Genomic DNA, 21,942 nt, shown 5'->3' with positions numbered 1-21,942 from the left:
TTTTTTCCTAAAACTAAAACTGCCTTTGAAAGGAAAGAAATTTCAGACCATCAATGAGATTCAGGAAAATATGATGGGGTAGCTGATAGTGATTGGGAGAACTGCGTGAGATAAGTGCCTGCCTTGGAAGGGACTGAGGCATCATTGTGCTATGTACCATATTTCTTGTATCTTGAATCTTCTTCAACAAATGTCTCTATTTTTTATGTTACATGGCTGGATACCTTCTGGACAGACCTCAGATATTCAGATTTTTAATAATAATCTTTCTATATTGTGAAGATCTGGCCCCATATTAGTGTGACTCTGACTTTGAAAAAGCCAAATATTATATATGCATAGAAATTAAAATATGTATAGTGTCACACAATATTTCTCCCAAAATAACTCATCAACACACTTTTGTAAATGTTCGTAGCAAGTTAAAACACCACTTTATATATAACCAGAAGAATAAATTTCAGCTGTTGGTGACTTCTTCAACTTTATCTCCTATTTGACTACCAGCCTAAGGCCCTGAATCTGGTAGGTGTTCTCTAGATTTTCACACTGGATTCAAAACAACCAGTTCCTATGATTTTCTTTTTAATGGCATAGCATACCCTATTATCTATCCCCCAGATATCTGGGTTACTAGTCTCCCAAAGGTTGTTTGCAGCTATATATAGTAATTATGTATTCACCAAATTTTAAAAATGTTTCCATTCTGAGGGTTGCATAAAAGGAAGCCCTCTCTATTTGTAGCTGCTGAACTGGCTGACCACTTTCCCTAGTAATCTCTACAGCAGATGAACAATGTAAGTGCATACACTGTTACTTTTCTCTAAAGAAAGAAAGAAACAAACAAAGACTTTACAACTAGAGCATATTGCCAGTAATTCTAAAATAAACTTTCCTGGAAAAATAGAGGCCAGATTGTTGGGGGTATCTTTTCCTTCATATTGATCCCCTTGAAGTTATTGAGAATTGACTACAGAAGAACTGGCTGAGGGTGGGCAGTGGTGAAACAGAGCCAGATTTGCAATGAATCACCATAACCACCATAAAAAAATGTTTCCTAAAGGTTTCCATGGTCTGTATGGCACCAAGGTGGTTGCTATGGGTTTGTGGTGTCTAGTTTCATAGTTTTGTGGAGGATCATGGGTTACAGCAGGTCATAGGTTTGTGGCAGCTGCCTCCCCACTACCCAATGCCAACACAAGTGCCAGCTTTTAAGCAGTGAGACAAGTAAGAAGGTTGCTTATAAAAACTTGTCTTTTTATTTGCTCACTGTTACAAAAGGTAGAAGCTGTTTGTGCTTCTGCTCACTATTTTAAAACTTAGGTCATTTAAGTAAGAAGATGTTAGTAGATCTGAGGAAAATTTCATCACTAAAAATCATTAGGATAAAGATTAGCATGCAGAACTGCACAATTAGGCAAATAACAGGAGTAAGAGAGTCTCAGAGGTGAGCAATATTTAGGCGTGTTAGGTATGCTGAGACAACAACTATCCGAATATGGCAGTGACTCTCATTCTAAGGCACAGGTTCTCTGACATAAATATTTCAATTATTCTTGCCAAAAGGGAGACCAGTACGATAGCAGGAGATAGAGGTAGGTGAAAGGTGGGTATCAAAGTTAGATTTAAGAATGAAAGCCAGGAAGCTCTCAGGAGGCTGGAATCAGCCAACATATTGGAAATGAGAGGATCTTTAATAATGCTGTAAGTCACTATTCCTGCAAAGCCTCTTTTGGTCTTTCAGCCATATTATATGCGAGCCTAAATCTACATTTCTAGGGATTAGGACTCAACCAGTTATTGCAGTGCTATACATGGCTCCTCACATCACCTTGGAAGTTCATTGTGTAGTATAAAGATACGTTCTCTAAAAAGTATATTACATGATCTCTCTGTCACCCAATATGGAAAATCTAAAATTAAAAAGTAGAAAAAAGAATAATATAAAAATCGATCACCCAGTTTTTATTATTTTTTATTGTTGTTCAGTTACAATTGTCCCACCTTTCCCCCGTTGCTCTCCCCTACCCTGCTCCCACAGTCATCCTCAGCCCATTGTCCATGTCCGTGAGTCCTCTATTCATGTTCCTTGGCTTGCTGTAACAGTCACCAATATACGGCCCATTTTTTTCTGCTAAAATTTTTATATTGCCCCTTTCTCTCATCAGTGGATTACTTTCAGGCAAACCCCAGGTATCCTACTACTTTATTTGTTAAAATTTAATTTGCATTGGGAAAAAATACTATTTTTAACATAACTATACCTTCACAAATAAACAATCATTTCTTTTTTTAAAATATTTTATTTATTTATCTTTAGAGGGGAAGGGGAGGAGAGAGGGAGAGAAATATCAATGTATGGTTGCCTCTGCTGAGGACACACAATGTATCGTGTGTCCCCTGCCAGGAACTGGCCTGCAACCCAGGCATGTGCCCTGACTGGGAATCGAACCGTGATCCTCTGGTTCGCAGGCCCGTGCTCAATCCACTGAGCTACACCAGCCAGGGCTTCATTTCTTAATATCATTAAATATCCATCAGTATTCAAATTCCTCTGATAGCATCATAAATATCTCTTACATTTGGTATTATTTGAATCAGGCTCCAAACAAGTCCACATTGCTCAATATCTCTCTTTATATGCTTACAGAGCAGAATATGACTCTTTAATAATAGTTCTTTCTTTCTGTTTATTTTTCCCTTGCCATTTACTTATTGTATTTTTCAAATTTCTAATGTCCTGGTTTTAGCTGATTGCATTCAGGAGGTTGAACTTACTGCATTCCTCTTACCCCTGGACTTTCAGTTGGAGAGCAGTTGGGTCTAGAGGCTTCGTCAGATTCATGTTTGCTTTTGTGGCAAGAGCACACCGTTATTGGTACTATGTATTTCTCACAGAATCACTGCAGAAGGCTCATATCTAATTGTCTCTTTTTGTGGTAACTGACCAGTGAGTCCAGATGTTGTCAGCTAATCCATTCATTATAATTTATCAACTACCCCTAATAATCTAATGGTTTTAGTGGACATTGATGATTATTGCCTAGATTCATCATTTCATTAGGGTTGCAAGAAGGTTGCACTCTAATCCTATCATTCCATCTGTAGGTAGTAGCTAGAATTTATCCATAAAGAACATTCTATTGTTGAGGTAGTGGCAGCTGAGGAGGCAACAATAGCTTCTGCCCCAATCCCACAATGGTGACCTCTCTGAGTTGCTGGTGCTCTTGGCTGCCCTCCTGGCCATGACCTTGGGCTACTTTGTCAGCATCAGTGGACATGTTGAGGAGTGCTTCTTTGGAGGGTCACCTTATGCACCAAGATAGGTATCATCTTCAAGGTTGCTAAGGGTGGTTTCCTGGACATCAATGTGGAGATTACAGGGCCTGATAATGAAGGAATTTATAAAGGAGACTGTGAGTATGGTGGGAACACACATTTGCTTCTCATGTGGATGGAACAAATAAGTTTTGTTTTAGCAATAGGATGTCCACTATCACTCTAAAGATAGTGAGGTTCATCACTGATATTGTGGAGGCCCCAAAAAGACAAAACATGGAAACAGAACAAGGTAGAAGAAATTATTAATGGGCTAGCAGTGGTGATGACAGCTGTGTGGGATGAACAGGAAGACATGGAAGTTCAGAGAGAATACACAGAGCCAACAATGACAACACAAATAGCAGAGTGGTCCTCTGGGCCTTCTCCTAAGCTCTTGTTCTAGTTGCCATGACATTGGAACAGATCAACTACCTTGTGAGGGCGACTTTGCCCACAAGTCCCCCCATCCGCCACAGATGAAAGTAAACGCTACCAAGACATGATCTGCTTGGGGAGGAGTGGTGGCCAGTTTCTCAGAGGAAAAAGGCCAGGAACCCCTTCCTCAATGGCTTTTATTGGGTTGTAACACACAGGAATACAGGCAGTAAGGATCAAACAGTAGATAACATTTCAAAGAAATCTGAGGGCTTAGTCTGAGTCAGTGTCTGTCAGGAAAGGGGGTTGCAGAAACTTTGGGCGACATACTCATTTCCTGCTCAGACCCTTAACATATGAATGAAAGCACTCTTAGCAAAGCAGGCTCCACAGGACTTTTGGGAATTCTTTCTTATGTCTGATCACCCCAGATCCTGCTCTAGCAAGGCAAGGAGTGCACCGCCTCCCCCATCACAGGTTTTCAGGCTTAGGTGGATTAGGGCCAGGAGCCCCTCTCCCAGAGGACATGGGGACTCAGGATATGTCAGAATAGCCAGGGAGCGAGGGTCCATCACTCCCTCTTTGTTGCAGCCCCCCGAATCCTTCCATGATGGCCTCCCAAGTGATCGTGTCTGACTTAGGTTCCCCCTCCTCTGAGGAGTTGTACCTGTCATGGACTAACAGACCATGCTTTGTGGGCAGGGGGAGGAAGCAGAGGCGGCGTTTGCTACCAGAGAGAAGCTTTGTCTTTTTGTGGCTCTCGTTCCAGAAGTTGCTCACTCATCTTTAGCCATAGGAGGTAGTTACAACTCCTGAAACCAGGCAGAGTGGTTCCCAACACTACCTGAAGATTTTTTGAAGTCTGGAATGTTGTTTACAAAACCTTTCCCTGGTGGTCCGAAACTCGTAGTGCACTGTTTATCAAACATCTTGGTCATAATATTGGCATTAGATTGTAAGTTTTTATTTTCTGAATTGTACATTCACAGTGTATTTATGTTTCTTTGTGATTAACAGATGTTGGGGGAAAACATCTTTTTAGGAAAATGATAGTGGAAATTTGGCATAGGACTGGCACAATTCCTTATGTGAATTCTGCCTCCATTGTACAGGTTCTTCCAGAGCTTGAACACTGTAAATGAAATAAATGTACATATGTAGCCCTTATTATAGTTTCTTTTGCTTTCGTCATAAAGTGTAGTTTGTTTAGAATAAGCTTTACAAAATTGACTGCATTCATTTTTAAAAAAATATTTTATTATTGCCCTGGCTGGTGTAGCTCAGTGGATTGAGCGCGGGCCTGCGAACCAGAGGATCGTGGTTCGACTCCCAGTCAGGGCACATGCCTGGGTTGTAGTCCAGTTCCCTGCAGGCCAACTCCCAACAGGGGACGCACAAAAAGCAACCATACATTGATGTTTCTCTCCCTCTCTCCTTCCCCTCTAAAGATAAATAAATAAATAAAATCTTTAAAAAATATTTTATTATTGTTCAAGTACAGTTATCTACATTTTTTTAATCCTTATCCAGCATTTCAAGGATTAAAGATTTATTTTGTTTAGTCCTTATGAGAAACAAAAGTCAGAATCTTGACATTTTCTACCCACTTATTGACAGAACTCTGTGACTTTGCAGTGTGCTGCCAGGTTGGTTCTTTTATACTTTGTCTATTTTGGTTTTGCTTTAAAGAAAAGACAACCCAACATTTCTTGCCCCACCCTAAATTGGACCTTTGAACTACAGGATTTCACTTTTACTAAATTGATGACATAAGCAGCTAATAACTATTTTTTAAAATCTCTGCCTGACCTTGTAAAAAGTCCCTGGTAAAGCCAATTCTCTGGGCGTTTCTGAGTAATGCTAGCTCTTTCTCCTTCTATGCTGGCACCCACCTGCTGCACTCTTGGCACGTTGTAGGTGTGCATCCATGTAATTCGAAACATCTGGGTTTCTCAGAGCAAAGGGTTAAAGCCTCTTGGATTTCACTGCAGTGATATGCAGCCACTATTTTATATTTGAGCAGTGATATTTGGCCATTCACTAATCAGGGTACTGATGGCACTGTCAGTACTAGAGTTATGAGTTTAGTTTTACTTGGATCTTTTATGGCACATGTGAATTTTGTTTTGTATGAAATAAAATGACTTTCTCTTGGTCTCTGATGCTGGGTTTAAAATTGAAGGAACATCTGGTTTCGGGGTAAGGATGATCCAGGATTATGTTGTGACTGATGTATACTTGTTACTTGTATATGTATTTTAATCTTTGCAAAAGGAAAAGCATAAGTAATGAGTGTTATATAATAAATATGAATTAAAAAAATAAAAAAGGAACATTATTTTATGGATTATTTTGATAACCTGGAAAACAGTTTATATAGAAAGACAAGGCAAATATTTGATCTTTTCTTTTCTTTCTTTTATTTTAATTATCTCATTATCATTTTGAGACAATTAAGCCCTTATTCTGGCTAATATATCACAAGAAGGTATACACAAATGAAAGAGTTGACATAATACAAGAGAAACTCAGAGATCTAGAACCATGAGAAGTAAGAACCCTCATCTTACCATTACAAGGTGTATTGAAGTTGGTTTATGTGTGATGTCTCTGACATATGCAGTTCATCTGTAAGATAACAAAATATCTTTAATTATAACATTTATTTTTCTACAAAAACTTACATTCTCTTATTCCCATAATTTCTGGTATTATCAGGACCTCTGTCTTATGCCTTTATTCATATAGGCATTCTTAGTTATGATAAATGTATTTGTAATCCCACTTCCTCTTTTTTGAGTATATTTTATCGATTATGTTATTACAGTTGTCCCATTTTTTTTACCTTTTATTCCCCTCCACTGTGCACCCACCCTCCCACCAGCATCCATCACCTGCTTAGTTCATGTCTATGGGTCATTCATACAGGTTCTTTGGCTTCTCCATTTCCTATACTATTCTTAACCTCACCCTGTCTATTTTGTACCTACAATTTATGCCTCCCTGTACCATTTACCCCATTCTACCCTCTTCCCCTCCCTGCTGATAACCATCCCTGTGATCTCCATGTCTGTGATTTTTTCTATTTTAATTGTTTCCTTGGTTTGTTCTTGTTTTTGTTTCTGTTTTTTTTTTAGGTTCAATTGTTGAAAGTTGTGAGTTTGTTGTCATTTTACTGTTCATAGTTTTAATCATCTTCTTTTTCTTAGATAAGTCCCTTTAACATGTCGTATAATAAGGGCTTGGTGATAATGAACTTTTTTAACTTGACCTTATCTGTGAAGCACTTTATCTGCTCTTCCATTCTAAATGAGAGCTTTGCTGGATAGAGTAATCTTGGATGTAGGTCCTTGTATTTCACGACTTTGAATACTTCTTTCCAGCCCCTTCTTGCCTGCAAGGTTTCTTTTGAGAAATCACCTGATAGTCTTATGGGAATTCCTTTGTAGGTAACTGTCTCCCTCTCTCTTGCTGCTTTTAAGATTTTCTCCTTAACCTTAATCTTGGGTAATGTAATTATGATGTGCCTTGGTGTGTTCCTCCTTGGGTTCAACTTCTTTGGAACTCTCTGGGGTTCCTGAACTTCCTGGAAGTCTATTTCTTTTGCCAAATTGGGGAAGTTCTTCATTATGTTTTCAAATATGTTTTCAATTTCTTGCTCATTTTCTTCTTCTTCTGGTACCCCTATGATTCAGATGTTGGAACATTTAAAGTTATCCTGGAGATTCCTAAGCCTCTCCTCATTATTTTGAATTCTTGTTTTTCACTCTGTTCTGGTGAAAAGTTTATTTTTTCCTTCTGGTCCAAATCATTAATTTGAGTTCCAGTTCCCTGTACATTTCTCTTTACCTTACTCTGTGTAGCTTTCACTTTTTCCTTTATTTTGTGACTATACTCAACTATTTCTGTGAGCACCCTCATACCAATGTTTTGAACTCTGCATCTGATAGGTTGGCTATCTGTTCACTGCCTAGTTCTATTTAGGGGCTTTAATCTGTTCTTTCAATTGGGACATATTTTCTTTGTCTTGACAGGCTTGTTACATAGTAAGGAGCAGAACCTTAGGTATTCTCCAGGGTGGGGCAAGCTACTTTGCTGTGCCATGTTGCTGTATGTTGGGGAGGGGTCATAGAGGGAACAATACCACTTGCTTGGCTCTTGGCTGGCATTCAGTCACTTTCCCCACTACCCACAAGTGAATCGAGCTTTTCTGGTGGTGATTCTGGTGGGTGGGTTTGTGTATGTTCTGGAACCCTGTTGGTCTCTACAGTGAACTTTCCTTCGAGGCTGGGAGTTTCTCCCACTGCCTCAACCCCCACAGGTTTTTATAGTAGAGGCTTTGAGGCTTTCTTTCCCTGTGCTGGAACCCTGGGTTGTGCAATCTGTCTCACTCCCCAGTTGTTCCTCCTGGTTTATCCTCATGCAAAATGTGGCACCATCTAGTCCATCAACCACCATTCTGTCTGGTCTGCCAGCCATATCTTGCCCTCTCCAGTCCTCCATCTGCAACCTTGCCGTGAGTCCTCTGCACCCCAGCTGCCCACCTCTGCCCCTCCTACTGTGCTGGATGAATGTTTTTTATTTAACTCCTGGATTGTCAGACTCCATACAGTTTGATTTTCTTGCAGTTCTGGTTATTTTTTGTTTTTAAATTTGTTGTTTTCCATCTTTTGGTTTTGCAAGGAAGCAAAGTGTATCTACCTATGCCTCCATCTTGGCTAGAAGTCCCTTCTTCTTTTTTTATCTGTCAGTTTTTGTTGTTTATCATGAAAAAATCCACTAAATTATCTGGTTGCATTTTATGTAATAAATTTTCTATTTTTTGTTCTTTTTTCCCCCGCCAACGTAACCAATCCAGTGAAACTGTTTTCACTGAACTATCAAGCACTTATTCTTGGCAGAATAAATTATGTACTTACCTACTAACTTTTTTCACTTTGATTCTGCTTCTTAATAGTTATGAGAACTTGGGCAACTCATTTTACCCCTTTAATATCAGTCCCTAATTAATAAAATTGAGATCAATAAACTCAACTCCAGGGTTGTTCTGAAGATTAAAACTATACTTTATGAGTCATCATTAATTATAAAACCGTTTTTACATTCATTAATCTTGATGAGTACTTACTAGCACTTTTTGCAGTAGTTGCCGTGGTAAGTTTTAAGGATATGGCAGCTAAAACATATATGAGACTTGATCTCATAGAGTTTCATTCTATTGGTGAATACCAATATTAAAGATACAATTACACTCAATTCATAGGTGTTCTGTGCATGATTGCTAAAGATGACTATATTTTCTATTCATTATTGATTTATTTCTCATTCTTTCCACGTATTAGAAGTTGATGTGTAGTTCTGGTGCACTGCTATTTTCACTGTATGTGCGGTCTGTCCAGAATAAGTCCAATCACTGTTAATATAATGAGAATGATTTGCACAACATCGATGTAACCTGGAAGCCAAGGAGTGTGGACTGGAATGCACATTTGGGAAAAATGATAACTTCACTGCACTAGTCAGTAGGGGCAGTAGATGCCATTGAGTGACCATGTGTATTGTGTGGCTGTTGCATTCAAAATGAGTGAGTGAGTAGAGTGAAAAATCTGCATCAAATTTTGCATTATGCTGGAATATTCCTCTGTGGAAACTATTCAGATGATGCAGAAGGCTACAGCAATGGGCAACTAGTGATTGGCAGCTTCATCACAACAATGCACCTGCTCATGTATCACATCTCGTGCAGAGGTTTTTTGGCAAAAGATCAAATCACCCAGGTGACCCAGTCCTGCTATAACCCAGATTAGGTGCCCTGCCACTTTTGGCTTTTCCCACAACTAAAATCACCTTTGAAAGGGAAATGATTTCAGACCATCAGTGAGATTCAAGAAAATGCAATGAGACAGCTGATGGTGATTGAGGGAACTGTGTGAGGTCCCAAGGGGCCTACTTTGAAGGGGACTGAGGCATCATTGTCCTATGTACAATGTTTCTTGTATCTTTAATCTTCTTCAATAAATGTCCCTATTTTTCATATTACCTTGCTGGATACCTTCTGGACAGACCTCATATGAGTCATCTAGGTTTTCTTTACTGGGTCACAGAGAATGATACAATACCAAGTCTTACTGTAGAGCTTCCTAAGTATTAAATGTCATAAAATCATGCTGAAAAGTGTAGACTTTTCATTTCATTCATTCACTCATCCACTTAGCAAATGTTTAATGAGACTGGGATATTGAGGATGATTTCAGAAAAGATAGGGACTCTCAGACTAATTTCTTTTATAAGGCACAGAAGTAAGTTAATCAGAATTAACATTGCCTCTCCTATGTTTGATGAGCCATTATTGACTATACATTGGATCAAATATTTGAGATGAGGAATTTGGATTAATATTTCTGATTAAATACACTAATGAGACACTAATAATGAGACAGATTGATCATAGTTTAAAAGTAATTTCCTTTAAAATATAGCTAAGACTGAGGCAGGTCCATTTTTAATTTTTTGATATAACACTGTGTTTCTTTCCACAGTGGCTGTACCAGTCTGCATTCCCACTAACAATGAACCAGTGTTTTGCTTTCTGTACACCCTCACCAACACTTGCTTGTTGATTTATTGATGATAGCCATTCTGACAGTTGTGAGGTGATATCTTATTGTGGTTTTAATTTGCATTGTTCTGATGATTAGTGATGTTGAGTGTCTTTTCACATCTATTGATCATCTGTATGTTCTCTTTGGAGAAGTGTCACTTCTGGGAATTTATCTGAAGAGACCCAAAACACTAACTGAAAGACTATAAACACCCTTATGTTCACTGCACTGTTATTCACAATAGCCAAGATTTGGAAGAAGCCCAAGTGTCCATCAGTAGATGAGTGGATAAAACAGCTATGGTACACTTAAAAAAAGAAGAAATTAAAAACCTTATTTTATTGTTTGTGCTATTACATTTGTCCCAATTTCTCCCTCTTAACCCCCCACCTAGCCTGCCCCCCACTCTCATAGTCAATCCCCACATTATTGTCCATGTCCATAGGTTATTCATATATGCTATTTAACTGATTCTTTCACTTTAAAAAGAAGGAAGTTTTACCTTTTGCAACTGTATGGATGGACCTAGACAACATTATGCTAAGTGAAATAAGCCAGTCAGAGAGAGAAAAACAACATGATTTCACTCATATGTGGAATTTAATGAACAAATGGAACTTACAGCAAAATAGAGAGAGACTCACAGATAGAGAGCAGGCTGACAGCTCAGGTGATGGAGGGAGGTTACAGATTGGAGGGATCAAGGAAAAAAGGAAAGGGACTCGTGGACATGGACAACAGTGTGGTGACTGTCGAGGGTGGTGGGTGGAGGTGGAAGAGGGTATAACAAGGATTAAAATATATAGTAAGGACTACAGAAGTAAAGAATAGAATAGGGAATGTTGTCTGTCAGCTAGAACTAAAGCAACACTTTTCTGTCTATGGCTTTATAAGCAAATTATGAAAATTTTCAATAATTGTCCCCACCCTCACCTCTTTCTTTTTTCCCCACCTCTATTAATTGGCAAACACACCTTTTGCTTCTTTGCTTTGTGCAGCACCCTTATAATGTGAGTTGTATTATAACTGTGTAGATATGGGTTATTCTACAATCTACAGTTTAAAATAGCTACGTGTGTGTATGTGTGTTTAAGTTACCCACTGAAATGATTCATTAATCTGATTTCTGTTCAAGTGTGCAAGTTGGATTCAGACCATATCTTTTAACTTAATACTTAGCTTTATTACATTTTTGGGGGGTGGTGACCAAGGTTAGAGTGTTGTCTCATGGATATTTTGATTATTTTAATTTTTTCATAATTTAGTTTTAATTTTTATTTTCTCTTAAGTTTGCTATAACTTTCCTGTATCATCATCTTAACTTTTAGTTTTCAAGAGTGATGATATGGTCAAATATACTATTTTTCTCGATTGTAGTTTTCCTTTTTCTGTTGGAGGGTTATGCTTTCTGATCCTGTTGGTATCAGATTTGCTCAGTGGACTTGCTAAGCTAATGGAATGTGAGTGGAAGTAACATTTATGAGCCATCATGTACTTTTACCATTACTCTTTTTTCCTTTGTTATGACATCAAAAGAGGCTGTTCTTTCAGCCTGGGTCTCAGAAAGAGGATGTTCAGTGAGAATAGGCATTAATGATGTTATTATTTTTTAAAGTTCAGATTTTCCAGGTTATTTGTTACTGCAGTATATACCTACGCTAACTAATACTTGGAACATGGTGGTTTCATACTGTTAGCAGGCAGTGGATGAACTGTTAGTATAACATGGACTAAAGAACATATGTTTTGGAGTTAAAGAGATATGAGTTTGACTCAGGTGTAGATTTTATTAGTTGTAAATACTTGGGCTAATTATTAAACTATCTGAACCTCAGCCTTTTCATATGTAAAATGGGAATAAACCCACATAACTAACTTTGCTGTGAAGATTAAACAACTGCATTAATGTAATGCTTACTGTTGTAATCAACAATCAAATGCAAAACATCGTAACTCAGAACTTATAGGAGTTGAGTTTTACTCCCATACATCCAAAATGAATGATCCTGATCATCAGGGTCTTTCCAGATGTTTTTTCTAGGCAACGATTCAGGGCTCTAGTCTCCTTCCTTGAATCTTGTGGCTCTGCTGTCTGCAGTATGTGGTGTCTGAGGTTACCTGGGAACTAGTTCCATCCCAGTCACCCAGAGGGGCAAAGGAGCCTGGAGGACCTCAGGAGAAAGGTTTTCATGGGCTAGGTGTGGAGTGGTACACATTGCTTCTGTTCACATTCTGGAGTTTGGAATCCAGTGCATGGGTCACATCCAAGTACAAAGTAGGCTGGAAATGGAAATGAAGCAAATCTGCTTAAGAAGAAAAGGAAATAAGTTTTAAGACTGCACAGTGGGTATATGTGAAGGGCATAACTACTAACCAGAACCTAGTAGATGCTTAGTAAACATTCTTCCCTGTTTGCTTTTCTAGGATTCTTTCAAGCCTTATGTAAATATCAAAAAGATTCTTATCTACTGGGGATCAGACATCCAACATTTATGATGGAATATATAAATCTTGCAGCCATAAAAAAGTGCTTAGTTTAGGGGTCTTTCTTGCCTGATAATTCCTGATATTCACACAGCAACTTGCTTAGTGCAGAAATCTCAGTTCATTGACTGCCAGAAGTAGAGGTAATATTAGAGGTAAAGAAGTAGAGGTAAATGTTTTGTTGAATGACACTTTTAACAGAATAAATATATACCTCCCAATATTATAAAATATGAGTGAGCAAGCCATACAAGGCATTTGGCAAAATATGAAGAACTAAATTGGCTTTTTAATGACTACTGCTTTGCCATCCAAGAATCTGTGGTTACCTTTTATTTACTATGGGATGTTCCTAAAATAAATTTAAAAGAATTTATATAAAATTTCCATTTTATTTATTTTTCATTATTGAATAATTTCTTTGTATTTACACTTTCATGAGACTGGATACATGTGAAAGCTACTGATCATTTCTGCTCATCTTTTTTTCCCATGTCCCCCCATTCACAACACAGTCCAGGCAGAGGGCCCGGGTTGAGGTGTATAACGGGGTGGGTTTACTCTTCCTCCTCTTTCTGTACCGGGGGTGTAAGAACACAGCCTGTGGTAAGCACTGGGAGGCCTCTGCTCATCTAAATCAGGATTGTAAAAATCTTTGCAAACATATAAAGATGAGTTAGAATATCAGTTTTCCTTTTCCTTTTCCTTTTCTTAGGTAAGTTGCCTTGGGCAACTTATGTATCTGACCTCAATTATTTCATCCATAATACAGGATGAGGATATTTCTAAGGTTATTTGTTTGCAGTGAGTTTTAAATGAGGCACAGTATGTAAAACAATAAATACATTTTCTGGTATATAATTAATACTCAATAGATGGCAATTTTTCTATTAATCTTAATAGAAATGATGATACTAGTAACAATAGGAATAATAATAATAGAATAATAATAAAGTATTACCAGGGAAAAGTATATTTTCTTGGGCACACTATAGATAAGAACTAGAAGTGATGTTTAAACATTTTTTTCTTTAGAGATCATCATCTCTAGACAAAATATAGAAAAAGGTTGCAGTATGCTTCCTCTAATTCCCAGAGTAAGCTTTTGTTCTCACCTATGTGTTGACATTGCGTAGTTGGATAGTAAACAAATCATGTCACGTGCTTGGTGTGTACCTCTTAATAACTTTGAAAAACCACTAGAGGGTGCTACTTTGTTAGAAAAATAAAAGCACCTCCCAACAGTAGCAGTCAGTCTGCAGCTGCGACGTCTGATTGTTAGGGGCCAGAACTGAGCTCTCTGCTGTGAGTATCCAGATACAATTTATTCCTTTATTATTTATATCAGAAGTAAATAGCAATAGTTTAAGTAAACCATAAAAGTTGATTCAAATAAAACCCAATCTTTTTAGCAAGTTAAGGTTTATACCAATTTTGTTATTTAAAAAAATCTGTGAATATTTTTTTACCAAACAAAATCGTGAGGCTATATGACTTTTCTTATGAGAGATAAGGTGGATTTAGCATGTGTGTTTTGTTTTGACTAGATATCTGTTGTCTTAAGTTTGGTGTAGTGATTTTTGTCTGTCTTTGGTAGTTTTTATTTTAAGGATTGGTGAAAATGACAATCTTCTTGTATTATTCTTATACACTGAAAAATAATATTTTTTAGTAATTCAAAGGTTATAAATATATTCAAGTGGGTAAGGTGCAGCTAAACTAAGTGCGACCTTCATGTTTGTTATTCTGGGTTTAAAGTGATTGTTATGTCCGTGAGAGGTTGTATGAAGTGTAGGGCTCAATTATTAATCACAGCCTTTAGCCTACAGTTCATATTAAGCAGCAAGTGCGTCTTTGCAGAACCAATTATTTAAGGAGAAAACACATTTAGCATGGGTTTAGTCAAAATATTTCTGCAGATAAACAATTGTGTTTTCAGCTGACCATGAGGTAATGCTAGAGATAGAAGACTGTCAATAGTTGGATGAGAGGAAGAAATAAATGGGGATAAATGAAAAATCCTATTTCTCCAATAGAAGTGAACTACACAAAAACCAGGAGTTCTGTGTTAAATTTTTTATCGCTGAGAGAGGATTTAGCTTTCTGAGGGATTTTTTCATACTATATGATACTCCTGAAATATGAGTGGGGGAAGGGCTTTTTAATTTGACTTGTCTAAGTAAAAGAAACAACAAAAATATTTCAGACAGAATTACCTGGAAGACTTTAGTTAATTGTGTCTTCTAAACTCCTTGTAGCTAAGGAAACGAAAGAATAGTCTGGGTTGGATTTAATAATTAAGTATAATGTACTGGCTCATGGTGTGTGTGAGTGTACTCCATATATAGCTCGAATACAACTTCAAAAGGTCATGTGAGTCGAGAGCTCAGTCTTATCCCACTTTAATTTTTAGCATTAATCCAGCATGTTTAGCTTGGTTTTGTTTCGGAACAGTTTTTGCCAGTTTGGTAGTTTTGGGGGGTGGTGCAGGCTGGAGCCAGAGGCCTCTGGTTATTACCCACTGTTGAGAAGTTGTCAGGTCCACCCTTCAGATCCCGTACGAAGAATTTGAGGCTGGCAACAACTGGGTGACACTAAAGTGTGAAGATATATTTTTTCTTTTATCTTTTTCGTTAATATAGAACATGTCTTTCCCTTACCTTAAGTTCATTTCGTGATAGGAATAAGACAAAATTGGTTTTTCTCATTGTCCATGTTTGGGGAGTAAGGCCACTCTAAATTATCCTTCTCTGGATGACCCAAAAGGGTGTTGTTGACTCTGGTCAGTGTTTTTACTGAGAAAAATACCTCTGTGTCAATGTGCCAGCTGTATGAATGCATGGAATACAGAAAATAATACTGAATAGAAGGAAGGTGGGGGTTTTAAGCCCTCAGGTTCTGATCTGCCTCTCAAAACTGCGGCTAATAGTTTTATCTTGAATAAACCACAGACATGACCAAGCATTCCTTTTGTCTGTTTGTTTGCTTTTGTAAGGAAGAATAGTGTACATGTGCTTTGCATCAGAGAATTGCTGGGAGTGACGTATAAAAAGTGCCCTAAAACTATAAAGGCCAATGGAACTGTGGCCACAGTTGTGACAATGTATGTTAGACTAACTGAACACTATTGAGAAAACACCCTGCTTGCTTTCCCATTCTTTGGTTTTCTTCAGCATCCCAACTTCTCATTCTATACAGTGCTGTCTTGCAAATAACCATATTGAATGTTTCAGCCTGACAGCCAGTGCTAAAGCTATGATGATGAGGGAGGTAGAAAAACGTAGCTTATCCTCTCATGTAATGTACGTATAAATGCCAACATCTCGCACTGCATTTTTGCTTTCTTCCTAACTTTTTCACGAACTAAGTCCTGCTTTAAGGTACTTTGTGGTTTTGTCTTTTTAAGCTTAGATGCTCAAATAATCTATGGGATCCTCTTTACAGACTTAAAACCTAAGTATATGTGAAATTGGAAATCGAATGTACTTGGAACTCATATTTTTTGCTCATAGTTTCTCACTTGGAAACTTGAAGGGAGCAAAGTTTTCAGTAGCTTACTTTGGTATGGCTCCACCGCTCCTGAACGCTGGATGTAGGCTTCCCTTCATTACCTTACTGGGTGGAGCATTGTGAGGGAATCCTCTTCTTTTTCCTTGTCCATCCTTACATAAGCCTCATAAGTGACAACCTTGGTTTCCCTGCCTCAGTTAATCATATATATATATGCATACTTATTTATATTTTAATCTTACCTGTATGTATGAATTAATATAGAAATCAAGGAGACCAAAACTTAACTTTTATCCTTTTTTTACCTTTATCCTTTATGATTGGTAAAATTAGTGTTGTCTAATTCAACTTAGGGAAGGGACAACAGTAGCATACTACTGCCAAGCTCCTGACTCTTTCGAGATAGGCAACTCAGAAGATCCTGCTCCTGTTCCACCTAAAGGATCGGTATAAAGTGTATATTCCCTCAGGGCAGATGGCTTCCTGGGGATATAGGAAAAGGGTGGAGCTGTGCCTACCTAGTTCTCCCACACCCATCCATCAGCTGACTGACTCTAACGTTCTGGGGTGAGAGATCTTGGGAAAATCCCATTACAGAAACATTAGTAGTGGAAAGAATGTCACCATCTCCTACAACTCAAAATATTCTTCAGGGGTTTGTTTTCTTACATTTTGGAGTTTAACCCTCGAGCCTGTGGACCGTAGGGTTGTGGCTGTTGTCTTAGAGTAGAAAACCTGCAATCTATCAAGACAGCCTGCTTCCACCATCACCAGGCTGTTGTCCTACCACCAGTGTCTGACTTTTTCCAGGTCTGCCTGGGACACATGGGAGAGGGACATCTTATTTTCCAAGAAGGGTCCTAAGGAGTCAGTCTGTGCTAAAGCTGGAAATTATCTCCTTTCCATTCTCAACTCAAATTATTATCCAGATACATTGTCTAAGCTTATCAGAGGTTTTACAATGGTATCAGATGGCCACATGGAGCTATTCCGATAAGAACATGCTAAAAAACTAAATGCCTTTAATTTAAATATAAACCTCTGCTCATTATCAAATTTCTCAATAAAAATTAAAGTACAAATTTAAACTCCCTTGAATTTTACAGTTCAAATGAATTAAAACCCAGAATTAAATTATTTTATGTTTGTGATTTCAAAGAAATTAATGAAAAAAATCATCCTTCTCAATTTCTCATTCTGATTGGCCTCAGCAGGGAGTCTGGATGGCTGGCTAGTATAAGTTTCCTTCAACCGCTCAACCCGGGTTATTTCTCATGGAATGGGTGTAGTTCCTTCACAGTCTCAGAATTTCTATTCATTCATTGCCAAGTTTCTGATGTATCTAATTTTTTAAAAAGGGGTTCACAAGATTATTTCAGCATTGGGCTTACTTCCACCAAATTTAGCCAAAAAAAAAAAATCCTTAGCCCCTAGAGTAGTTTTTCCAGGAAGAATTGTGCTCCTCGAATTCAGTATCTAGTGATATAAAGATTCTAGAAGATTCTGTGAGGTTCTGAGAACAGAGTGGACAGTCTTGATTTTAGTCTGATGCCACTCTGTCTATACTAGTTTTCCAGGATATATGACTTGGGAACTTGGATTCAATTGAGAGACAATACCTATAACACATATTATTTTGATCCCAGGGAATTACTGGATCTAGAGAGAAAAATTCATCTGTGAAATGATCTCTTCTCCTAAAAAGGGGTATTTGAGACATGCCAGGCAAGTTGAGGAGTTTGCAAGTGTTTCTGTATTCTTACTTGTTATTCCTTTGGGCCTTTTGTCTGGGGACATCCCTAGGGTGATTTAGTGAAGATTCTCTCTAGTGACAAGCCCCACACTCTCTTCTCTGCCACAGTGGGTAGTTCCACTGCTCTTAGTGTGAAATTGCTTTGTCCTAAGAACTTGTTCACCTAGAGAAAATTTCTCCACTTCATCCTTACTCCAGCTGGCAAAACATCTGCAGCAGATTTCTGAACTCCTGCAGTCACTGTTATTTCTTGAAGTGTGTAGTCTTAAGAGAGTAAGTAAAAACAGGTCTTTTTGTGTGTTCTTCAAGAAAATGTTGTCTGGCTCCTCAAAATTAAAGCTAAGGTCTCACACTTGTGTGTCCTGAAAGCACTTATAGAACTTAGACACTTGCACACTTAAAGACAATGCCTACATTCATAGTTTAAAGCAGTAAAATTAACAAAAATTGTTTCACCCATTGTCTACAAACAATAGGTAGTTCAAGGTCACATGGTAGCATCCAGTTTCTAAAGGCCTTGGTTGCTCATGTGACTTTATTTAAGGCCTGGGAAGCCCTGCCTGTGTAAATGCTGCCTCTCACTGTATAAAAATAGCCACACACCTGTGGATAAGCCGCCATAAGCTGCGGTTCCCCACCAAATGCAAAATTTCATTGTGACCTATCCATTTAAAGTTCAAGACCTGAAGCTACTACTTAGGCTGCACTGATTATAAGCATGCCACACAACTGCAAAAGCTAGTTGCATGGTGCAGTACAAGCCCCTGGGAACAACCAAGTCAACAAGTGACATAACCTGACCTCACCCAATGCCTTAAGATTCTGTGTTATTTTCACTCACCAAATTGCACACCATGTCTCTTTTTCAATATTCCTGGATCATGATACCATATCCTAACACTCCCTTGTATTGAATTTCCAATTTGTGGGCAGAGGCTGAGTCTGCCCTCTAAACCATGGGATTTGGAATAAGGGAACCAAATGCCTACACTCTGTAGTTAGCTGGATCACAAAGGAGGAACAGGCTGGAGAAGCTGGTCTTCTCTTCCATTTCCTTTCTGAAAGTCACCAGTCAGGTAACTTACCCCATCTTCATGCATAAGAAGCCATAGATATTTAGGACAAATCTTGGAGAAGTTCTATTTCTCCTTAACAGGATTTAATTGGATTTTCTCCTCACCCCTCTGTGGCCTCCATTGATAGCCTATACTTGAAACCAGTTCCATTCTTTAGAATGAAAAACCCAAACCAAACAAATATAAACTGAAGACTGATGTGTTCTAAGTAACTGAGAAGCTCAACAGTTGACTGGCTCAACAGATGCATCACCAATTTCAATTCTGCTGCAGAAATTTCCCCAGGTGCTTTACATATGTTAACTGTAATGGATCTCTTCAGATGCTCAGGGTAACACATTTCTGGAAATGCTTGGTTAAGTCTCATTTTCCAAAAGCAAGTTGGAAAGATTTCAAATAACATGAATGGAAAAAATGGAATGAATAGAAAAATGATTCACAGTGTGCGCTGATACAGGGAGATGTAATTACATTAAGTGAGGAAATAGTTGTGAAAGCACTTGAAAAACCTGTAAAATACCATATGAAGGTAAAACTTTAGCTGTTTATTCTTTGCAAATAAATTGCAATTTGAAGTCCATGGTTTCTATCATAAGAATTTGGGTAGGAACTTTAAAATCGATTCCCACTCTCTCCTAAAGAAGCAGTAGTCTTAAAGTGGTAAATGATCTCTCTAAAACTTATACTCCATGGTCATGAAGTATGGTTAAGTGGGACTACAGAAAGTATGGTTCTATTGTTTTAATTAAATTTATTGGAGTGACATTGGTCAACCAAGTTATTTAAGTTTCAAGTGTATAATTCTGTGATACATCATCTGTATATCGTGTGTGCTCACCACCAAAAGTCAATTAATCTTCTATCAACATATATCTGACCCCCTTTACTATTCCCCCCACCCCCTTCTGTCTGGTAACCATCCTACTGTTTTCTGTGTCTATGAGTTTTGTTTGTTTTTCTTGTTTGCTAATTTATTGCTTTCAGTTTTATATCCCACATATGAGTAAAACCATGCAGTTCTTAGCTTTTTCTGACTGACTTATTTTGCTTAGCATGATATTGTTTAATATTCTCAAGGTCTATGGATATTGTCACAAATATCAGTATTTCATCTTTCCTCATGGCTGAATCGTATTCAATAGTATATGTACCACATCTTCTTTATTCAAAAATCATCTATCAAAGGACACTTCAATTGTTCCCATGTCTTGGCCACCATAAATAATGCTACAGTGAACATAGGGGTGCATATATCTTTGTGAATAAATGCTTTCATTTTTTTCATATAGATACCCAGAAGAGGGTTTGCTAGGTCCTGTGGTAATGATAGGTGCCAGAAGCTGCTGTTTGCCTAGATTCATTTGAAATGCAAGCCACAGGACATGAGACCCAGACAAAGATAAAAACGTGATCATAGAAAAATGTTAGTAAAATCGACTGTAGATATGAAGGAAAAGAGATATGTGTATTTTGGAACCTAAAAGGATTTAATTCCTGCTTTTGTTTCCTTTTTTAAAATAATGTTAACAAGTTATTGAAGTAGCCATGCCTTCTTCAGAAAAGAAATGACAAAACAATAATATAGAAGGCCCCAATCTGTCTATGTCCTTCTATTCTTATATAAAATTAGTGTGTATAAAGATATTACCCAGAGGATGAATTAACAGCTTATTTAAAAGGTTAGTTCAGTGATGCATTCCCCTGTGTCCTAATAAAATATCTATCCTCTTTCAATGAGAAAAAATTTTTCCTATGAGTCTTATGATGTACAGTGAGTTCTGTTATAATGCTTGTTTTAAAAGTGTGAAGTATTTTTTACACTATTGCTATGTCAGGGAACTTTGAGCATGACACAAATTTTGTTTTTGCCTCTGCAAAAACAAAATAAAAAAATGGTTGGATGAAAGGGAGATACCAAGTTCCTTAATTTTGAGACTTCTCTTTCTTTTTATCCCCCTCCCTACTCCTATTTTTAAAAAATGGTTTGTCTTGAAATAATTGATATTGAAGAGGACTGAAAAACAAAGCTGTCGAGTTATTAATCTTCATTTAAATCTGAGAGGAGGAAGTGTGGCTTTTATTGTAAGAAAATGAATAAGCTTGTTTTACATCATGCCCATGGCAGTTGTCAACTATCAGTTACTACTTAGCTACCCCTTCTACACTTCTCTCCCCTTAGGCTTCTAACAGCGGAACTTGTATCACCTGAGTCCCCTCTATTTGCATTTGTTGGCTGAATTGCAGTCGATTGGAGTGCATATTATCCTTCTCCTTCTCCTCCCCCTCCTCTGTGGGGCATGCTTTATCTTTCCCACTGTCACAGTTTGCATCTTTATCTCTGCGAAACATTGACTTCAGTATTCACTCTATCAGCTGGACAGGATGAGTTATCTCATCTGTTGAATGCTATGGCCTACAGGTTTAAGAAACTGGTTGTTCTGTTACCTGAACAGCATTAAGGACAGATTATAGCTGAGCTATTTACTGGGCTGGTTTACAAGATGGTTTTGTACTAACTGAAGGTATTTATGTCACAGAGAGAACAAAATTTACATTGCTTCTGCAGAATTATGGTTGTAAGAATCTCTAGATGAATGCAGTAAACTGCAGCCAACTGAACCCAGCTGCATGGGAATTCATACAACATACACATAAGCCTCAAATATCTACCAGCAAAGTGCCATATTTATTGTAGTATTGATGTTATCTGCATTCACTTCACATCTATAAAACTGTGCTACTATTTTTATTAGGTTCCTACCCTTAAAAAAGTGTCACTGATCAGATTTCTGAGTGTTGTGTCCCTAACCCCTTTTCTTGT

General features: G+C 37.8%; 1 long non-coding RNA gene, 1 other non-coding gene and 1 pseudogene across 2 annotated transcripts; 2 read left to right on the top strand and 1 right to left on the bottom strand.

Annotated features, from left to right (window-relative positions):
* Positions 1–1,498: 1,498 nt before the first annotated feature.
* LOC118976444 (transmembrane emp24 domain-containing protein 2-like) lies at positions 1,499–4,838 on the top strand (annotated as a pseudogene).
* Positions 4,839–5,899: 1,061 nt separating this feature from the next.
* On the top strand, positions 5,900–21,455 carry LOC118976502 (uncharacterized). The gene is made up of 3 exons (XR_005064280.1): positions 5,900–5,943; positions 8,448–8,455; positions 21,445–21,455. It is a non-coding gene; the product is annotated as an uncharacterized LOC118976502 (long non-coding RNA).
* Positions 13,273–13,405, bottom strand: LOC118976561 (small nucleolar RNA SNORA51). Its single transcript, XR_005064307.1, has one exon. It is a non-coding gene; the product is annotated as a small nucleolar RNA SNORA51 (small nucleolar RNA).
* Positions 21,456–21,942: the final 487 nt, after the last annotated feature.

Source organism: Sturnira hondurensis, unplaced genomic scaffold (genome assembly GCF_014824575.4).
Source record: "Sturnira hondurensis isolate 20B ecotype Veracruz unplaced genomic scaffold, ASM1482457v3 Scaffold0001721, whole genome shotgun sequence".
NCBI lineage: Eukaryota > Metazoa > Chordata > Mammalia > Chiroptera > Phyllostomidae > Sturnira > Sturnira hondurensis.
This window is presented reverse-complemented; position numbering and strand designations above follow the sequence as displayed.